General features: G+C 35.1%; 1 pseudogene; it reads right to left on the bottom strand.

Annotated features, from left to right (window-relative positions):
* Positions 1–104: 104 nt before the first annotated feature.
* On the bottom strand, positions 105–5,104 carry LOC114725850 (zinc finger protein BRUTUS-like; annotated as a pseudogene).
* Positions 5,105–8,670: the final 3,566 nt, after the last annotated feature.

The following is an 8,670-nucleotide window of genomic DNA, read 5'->3' as shown; positions in this document are numbered from 1 at the left end:
AGACATTACAAAAAATTCAAACATATAGCAACATTTAAGTTTGATCTTGAAAACAAATACAACAGGGGATTCACTGTAGAGATCACAAATGCTGGAAATAGTAGCTAACCTAGTGAAACACGGTCACTAGATGTGGACGCGTTTGATTGAATGAAGTGGGTCCCTTCCCACCATTCATTAAGCCACTCTTTGAACATGGTATTTTTGGTAGCCTGCTTCCATGTGTCCATCATTTGTTTTGCTCCTCTTGTGAGAGAGCAGAAGTTACCCATGGCAGCATTGATTGAAGAACCTCTGCCCCAGTAGTACCAATTATACGACCAACAATTTTATCCTGTTCTTCCACAGAAAAATGAACGTCAAATAGTGGCCATAATTCAAGTTCCTCACGAAAGATATGTTGATCTAGCGTTACTCTGATAGACTTGCACATGCCCTGAATCTTTGTAACTAGCTCATTGTATTTTTGTATGGTATCAGAGCAACCAGAATAATCAGAGTAGAAGCTGGTAATATGGTCAGATGAATTCTTATTATTCAAGGATTCATGTAATTGAGTTAGCTCTGAGAGTCCAAATGAAAATATCTACAAATAACTTCTCTTCCTGCTTATGGTCCAAAGTGTAGGAGTGGCTCACATTATGAAGAGTTCTTTTGATTCTAATGCTGGAAATACTATATCATCCTCAGCATTGCTATGAGCTCTGTACAAACCCCACAACAAGCGAAATCTACCGGTGAACCTTCTCAGGAAATTTTCATCACAGTCAAATAATTTTCCAGATTCGACATCTATATGCTCCAAGTCTTTACAAATGGCTTTATGAAATTTAAATATGGTATCAATGGGTCGGTTTTGAACCCATTGTCAGCAGAGACTATATCTGTTTCCCAGACAAATAGACTAGAGTTCAGGGAAGGCACAGAACCATTAGACAAGGATCGCAGAGATTTTGCAGGGACAAATGAATTCGCGCCCAGATGACTTGATTTACCCCTAATCCAGGGACACAGCAAATCTGATTATAAGGTGACGTAAAAGATTCTTTAGTTCCAGGCGTGGGAAGACACATCATTATCCCTCAGTTCTAGCTTTCCATATTTGACTGGTCCACTACTTCCACGTGAATCATCTTGCTGAATGGATGAGTATTTATTCTCGGGACTGAATGAAGGAACACAGAGGCAGAATGATGGGCTATTATTTTCTACATCCGATAGTTTCCTTGCAGAACACAAACCTGTTTTACTTGAAAAGGAACCATCGTTCCTGGATTTTGTCTTGCATGCCCAACCAGAAAACAGTATGTAATTAATGCGTAATCTGTTTGGGGCTGCACTAGATAACTCTGAAAGTTAGAAGCAGAACAGAGACTTAAACATATTATTTGAGGATGGGAAAACACATACACCTGCCATATACATATTCAGTAGAAATAACTTCGCTTCTTCTTCACTGAGAATCCGACCAGCCACGGTATTACAGATTCGATCAATTTCAAAGGCATTAGCGCAAACTTTCATAAAGTAATTCTCGTTGTCGTTGGGGGCTAAAATGTTTCCGTGCAAGCGGTAGAACCTATCAGCATGAGATGTTGTTAGATAGATCATAATGACAGCAAGATGTGCCCAATCACAATACTAATAATGCCTTGATGCTGAATTGAAACAACATATAAAGTTCTGGCGAACCATCTTGGTTCTTTAGAGTTTAGACAGAAAGACCATCGAAGCATAAGAGAACGTCTGGCTGATTTAGACCCCATTCGAAATAGCAGCAGAATTGTTGGTCACTTTTAAAGAGAGATGAGCTCACCTGGGCTTCCTCATTGTCAAAGTGCTTCAGTATGGTGGCCTTTATTTGTTCAGTGTGAGACCTCAACTTCATGTAATCCTCAGTAGATGGAGAGTTGGCTTCAGCATTCTGAATTCCTTCCATCAGGGATCTAAGCTTGCCAAACTGAAGTTCCTCATCGGCATGTTCGTCAAGAAAAGAAAGCTCTGCATCTATAGCAGGGAATATAACTTTGTCCTCAGCAATGCTGCAGCCAAGAAAATAAGCTCACATATTACGTCGGCACTGCAGAGGATCTAACGGGGAAAAAAAAAAGATATATGATATAATATTGTGTTTCATCATTATCTTCTCTCAGTGCATTTTTGTCTTTTCCATCTTCTTTTTCTTGTTTCTTTTCGCCTTTTTTTTTTTTGGGGTAACAAGAGCCCAAGTGCAAGACTGGCCTTTCTTTCGGAGACAGGAAATTTACCAAAGTGTGCTAGGAGGGAAAAGAAATCCCTGAAATCGCATATTATTACACACTGAATCATCCGAAACATGTAATAGAGGTGGGACGGGGGTATGACTTCTATGACTTATGTGACTCACCTCCTTGTATGCAGTCCGAAAGATTGTTAATACAATGCAAAAGGCTGCCAAAACTATGAACTTTCTTACGATAGAATTATACTAAAGAGGATAAAGATCACACCTATGAAAGATGCAGACTTCAGTAATAAAGTGCAACCTCCCATTAAACGCAGACAAAATCAGAAATTTTCCGGAAAGCTGTATCTTCCTAACAGCCTCAGTTAAATCAATCAACTCTTGTTTTATGGCCTTATGCCATAGTAATATTTCATCTATAGGGCATGAGAATGAGAGAGTGGTATGATCAACCCTTAGCTCCATCCATTTCCTTTTTCCAGTTTTGGAAGTTTCACAGACACAATACACCTTTTCAGAACAACTGGTTAAGTCATGCATCCCAACATTCTCACAGTGAGCCTTGGTATCATTTATGCAGCTTCTACATTTAATCTTCACCCCTTCCATCCATCCAAAGACAACCTTGACAATCCGAAAATTCAAGTTGAAACAATATTCAGATTCAATCATTAAGCAACAGCATCCAATCAAATAACTTACCTGTTGAAGAAGCTTCTCTTCAGGAATTACTGAGCACAAGCACTTAAGCATATCCTGATGTTCATCAGATGATACATACAGGCAAGCCAGGGAAGAAATTCTGCCATCATTTTAAACTGGAAGCTGCAAAGAAATTGCCACACCAGTGACGCCTGCTCTTTAAATGAAAAGTTCTCAATAACCAAGGGGAAGACCTGCCCAATGCAACGACTGGATATTGGATTTTGTAGAAGTCGGTATCAAAAAATCTACATCGATGATTGGTGGGGAAAAAAGTTACAGCCCCAGTATGCAAAGCAATTGTCTAACAGGAAATAATGTATAACATAAATATCAAAGATATTCACATATATCATATCTGGAAAGGCATACTGTCCATAACATCCCATATATCATATACCATAAATATGGGTTAGTTTGTCACATAACTAAAATTTCTCTATTCAACTGCTGAAGCAAAAATGGTTCATCAAAAGAAAAGAACTGTTTCAACAAAAGATTGTTCAATTGGTTAAACTTTACTATGTGTGGCTATATTCAAGCAAAACAAACACTTTAATGAAGGCAGTGAGACAGCAAAAGGTCATTTCAAGACATTATGCAAAGAATATCCTTGGATGTTGAGTATCACATTCAAGTTTACCCATAAATCTAAAAGTCTGGTAAATCAGTGATACCGGTAGAATCATCATATATTTACCTGCTCCTCTTCCTTAAACATATGCTGGCTAATTGATGTTCGAAGGGCACCAGTACAAGAAGCTAATTCTCTACGGCAGCCCTCTTCCTCTAGCAAATTTGAATTTAACAGCCTGAACAATTGGTCAAAAGAAGACTCTCTCCCTCATGCTCCAAGAAGTACGTCCGCGCAACATTCTTTACCCGTATATCTAATGCAGGGATATGACCTGTGAATTCAAAGTAAACACGATAGCAAATTGGATGAATCCCATGTAATTAACTTTTAAAAATAAAGAATGTCAGATTTAAGAAAGTCAAGACATACTAATGTAATTCTTAGCCATATTTTGGATCTAAAGAACCAGTGATCACATCAAAATGACGTCCCCCCCCCCCCAAAAAAAAAAAAAAAATTACCATTAGCATGCAAGTGGAGTTTATAGAGACCTCATTTTAAGCGTTCAACCTTGTAATTATCCGATATCCAATTAAAAAAACTCTCCAGAGCATCCTTATCATTTTGTCTGCTTCTTTTCCTTTAAAATTGCACTGCATTTGAAATGCTAGCACTGAGATTAACATCAAGGAGTATTCAGGTCTTTCCTTCTCGGTTGTTCGATTCAAAAGTTTCACCATTTCGATCTGTATTCAATAATATTGCCTCCCATACAGATGATATTACCAAAAGCTGATTTAACATGTACAGGAAGATGACTGAAAAACGCTTCAAGGTGAAGATAGGTCCTAATAACATTACTCATAGGAAGTTGGAAATATAAAAAAATTTTGGTGCGCGTTCACATATAAAAAGATTTAAATGAAACAGAGAAGCAATCCATCAGACTCTTTCAGAAAGCTAACTTTCGGTGCTTAGTATGAGTGTTATATGGTTTACACTGGCATTGTGATAATCATGATATCATAACTCACAAGACATAAGCAAGTTATCAACAGTCCAATCCGATGGCTAAAACTCTTTCACGAGCAAAAGAAAGAGAGTAAGGAGGAAAAATAGAAGAAGAAGAACTTTACCAAACAAAGAAGATGAAGATAAGTCTTAAAGTAGACAACTCCTCAAAAAGTAAAATATAAAGTAAATACATGATCATTCAATGGTAGATAACTCATAATATATTTTTTAACCAGAATCATCAGTCCCAGTCTGGAAAAGGAAAAAGAAGAATCCTATCAACTTCACTAACTAACGCACCTCATCCTCCGCATTGCAATGATGCTGATAGATGGTACGAAGAAAGTGACAGCGGTCGAACAAGGGTTGATGTCAGAGGCAGCAGCTTGCTGGTTAGTGGCAAAATCCAAGGCGGCTCGATGGAGGCCATCGAGCGCAGAGCGAATAGCTTTATGGAAGAAAGAGAATATCAGAATCGGTGATTTCAGAGGCGATTTCTTTAGGCCAGTCATGGAAGATGAGGATGAGGAATCAACCGCGTTCACAGTGCCATTTATTACAGCCAGAGCTCCGTCTGGCATCGCCATTACAGAGAGAGAACCATGGGAGAATATAATTGACTTAAGATTCAGGCATCCAAAACATCAAAATCTTTCCGATGATTCATTGAAACTGTTTCGGCGTCTCTATAATCACCTCTCTCTCTCCCTCGCTGTGCTCTTTTTCTCTCCAACTTTACTGTGAGCTTTTCCGTCGCTGTGAGGACAGAAGAGCGTGCAGAATAGCACGAGTGAGTGGCTTCGTTGTCTGGTCGTCGATAAAAGAAGAGAGCGAACATTATATCGTTGGCTCACGTGGCACCACTCCTCCACGTGAACCAATTATCACTTTCTTTCTCCTTCCGAGAAAAAGCCAAATGCTATTAGATTTATAACTCTTCACTCGAGACAGATTTTTTCTGATATATTACCTACCAAATAATAATAATAATAATTTATGGTTGTTATTTATTTTTCTCTTATTTTTTTAATAAATATCATTCTTTGTGTGAGTTACTCGTTTTTCTTAAAACAATGTGTAATGCGCAGTACTCCCATCACTTTAGAATATAAATTTAATTTACTTAATTAGTACCCACAGGTTGAAAAAGGAAATACTAGTAAAAAGTAACCAAACCCTTTCCGAACCAAAAATTATATCAATATAAAAATTTGTGGGTATTTATATTAGCTTTTTATGAGTAATTTTACCACATATGAAAAAAAAATGATACGAGGAAGTAAAAAAAAAAAAGTATATGATATGAGAGTTATCTCAATTTATGTGAAAATACTTAAAATTGTTTATAGAGAATTACAAACCAAATTAAAAAGAAAATTAACTATTTTCTTAGTCTCATTTACAGAAGAAATTTCGTATTATCAAGGGCAAATGATAAACTCCTCCCAGCTAAATTGGTGCATATGCAAGGGTTGAATTAAAATCCCAACCATTTGTTGAGCTGACAAGAGTTATGTATTCATACTAACTGGAGTTGGCAAGTTATTCTCCTTTTTGTTTTGGCACGTATAAAATTCTTCCTTTAAACTAATCAGTTCCAAAAGAAAAATTGTTTCCAGTTTCTTTTGATAAATTAGTTGGATTAGCTTTTTAAAATAATCACTTTAAGTGCTATTTCATTTAATTATTTTAATAAGTTACATTATTTACAAAACTTAAATAATATTGTTAGACATTGGATCCAAGTCCGCTCTTGATGAGTTGGGCTACTTGATCCAAGAGAAGAAAATCTCTCTAATCAAGAAAATCAATCATAAACCAGAAACAATTAATAATTGATTAGGGAATATCTAATCAAGGATTATGTAATTGATTGATTGGAGAAAAATCAATTAAACATTAAGTGTCGATTGTGAAATCAAAATATTATCTCACAATAAATGAAAAAGATTGTACCTTCCTGAAATAAGGGTCACTCTGACCTTATAAATAGGAAATGCCTCCATCCATTCTCTTCACTCATATAGTTGAGTTTTCTAGTATTCTCTTCTCCTCTCTCTGGTGCATCTGGTGCATCTGTTGTGCAAATCTTATCAAAACTCTAGTAGTCTAGCATTATGACCTAGAACCGGCCCAGTATGTTTCCTTCAAATATAATTCCTTATTATTGCATGAACAAATTACTCCAATACGATGGACCAAACAAATTTTGGCTACATAACCTTTAAGTCATTATAGGAATAGTTTATCGTATAGTCTCTCCAACTCCATTTATTAAGAAATTGTTATACTCTCCTTTTGTCCCAAATATAAGAAACTTAGGAGAAATGATTGTGTAATTAATGCAATTTTCTTATTTTACCAATCATTTAATTGTCATTAATTAATTAAGGTGTGATTCCACTAGGAGCATTTAAAAAAACAAAGCTTGACATATTCAAAATATCTAATTAACAACACTAATTTTTCCTCAATATTGAAAAAATTGTTTATTTCTTACAGTTGATCTTGGATACTTTTGTAGCAGTATTTATATTCCATCTGCTCATAGCTAAGAAAAGGTTACAAGTTTCCTGTTTTGGTATCAGAACAATTAAAAAAACAACACACACACACACAGTTTTTAGCAATTTTTTAGGATTTGTGAAGTAAATAGTACGCATTTTTCTACTGAACTTCTCCCGTTATCCGGCATAATATTGCCGGTTAAGCATACTGTTATATTATTGATGATTTCGAAGTTGGATCTTGTTATGCCACATTATTTCTCTCTAACCGGTGAGGCATCTTTGCATTAATTAATGGACAATTTCCTTTTTTGGGGGAAAAAAACTATTCCCAAGAATGTGGTGATTTTGGCCCCACAAGAAAAATAAAGAATATGAGTGATTTTCTTCTACTTGGTTTAAAAATGAGTACAAGTTTTCAGGAAATTAAAATTCCAATTTCCAACCTCATCTGAGGAATTTGAAAAGTAATTTCCGAGCTGGCCTAAAAAAAAAAGTAACTTCTCAAATAAAATCTTAGCAAGTCAAGCTTTCCAAAGGTTTTAATATTATGCCTAATGTTCTAATGACCAAATTTAGGTCGAATTCCTAAAAGCCATTATCTCTACTGTTCCAATGGGACTTGTGGTTAAATGTTGATACAAAAAATAATATACAAAATGTCAGAATTTAATTAGAATAATAGACTTAATAATTTTTAAAAACTTGACACAAGTTTTGTTCTTCTAAATACTTAAACTAGCTAGCTACCTAAACCTAAAACAAGGATATCTGCATCTTTAGCATAACAAAGTATTATACTACCTCCGGTCCTAATTATAAGACTCAATTAACTAATTTGGGGAGATTAAGAAACTTGGTTAAGTTAGTTATTGTAATAAATAGATATTGTTTTTTATAAAATATTCTTGCTAATTATGTTTGTTATCTATAACTACTATTATTAGAAGGATTATCATGGAAAAAAGTGGATAAATACGAGAGACAAAGTAGATTGCGATCTTATATTTAGGACCAAAATAAAAGTTAAATAGGGTCTTATAATAAGGATCGGAGATAATATTTATTTTTAAATAATAACCTCCACTTCTTAGAAAATAAAAAATCAAAGAAGCATTTTTTTTTCCAGAAAGCACGAGTATCTGAACCAAGTGACCGATTAAAGTTTTTTCTCTGCCTTGATTGCACTCATATATCGAAGGCAGAAAATAGATGTTTAATCATGTTCTCTTAAACATTTTATTAATTTTTTTGTGCCAGGTTCTCTTAAATATTTTATGTCAACGAGGACACAGTAATAACATGATAGGATAATAGTATGATGTGATATTTAATGTCCTGTACATTTAAATATATAATATAATGTATGTGAAAAAATATAAATTATCTGAGAATAATAGTCATAGAAAACTTAACTTTTTAATTTTTAAAATTATATATATTTGTTTAATAAATTACTAAATACAACGATTACTGATCCGTACGAAAGAATGTGGCTAGAGACCGAAGAGAAGCATGGGAACGGTGGCGAACACGTGTAAGGCACGTGATGGACAATATCCAGTTGTGCCATCCCACGGTGCCGCTATGTCCACTAAGCCTCCACTTTTCACTTCCTTCGGAATAAAATATTATTTTTGTATGAA

Source organism: Neltuma alba, unplaced genomic scaffold, assembly GCF_004799145.2.
Source record: "Neltuma alba isolate B1F8T4 unplaced genomic scaffold, ASM479914v2 tig00012284_pilon, whole genome shotgun sequence".
Classification (NCBI taxonomy): domain Eukaryota; kingdom Viridiplantae; phylum Streptophyta; class Magnoliopsida; order Fabales; family Fabaceae; genus Neltuma; species Neltuma alba.
Note: the sequence above shows the minus strand (reverse complement) of the source record. Positions and strands in the feature narration are given on the sequence as shown.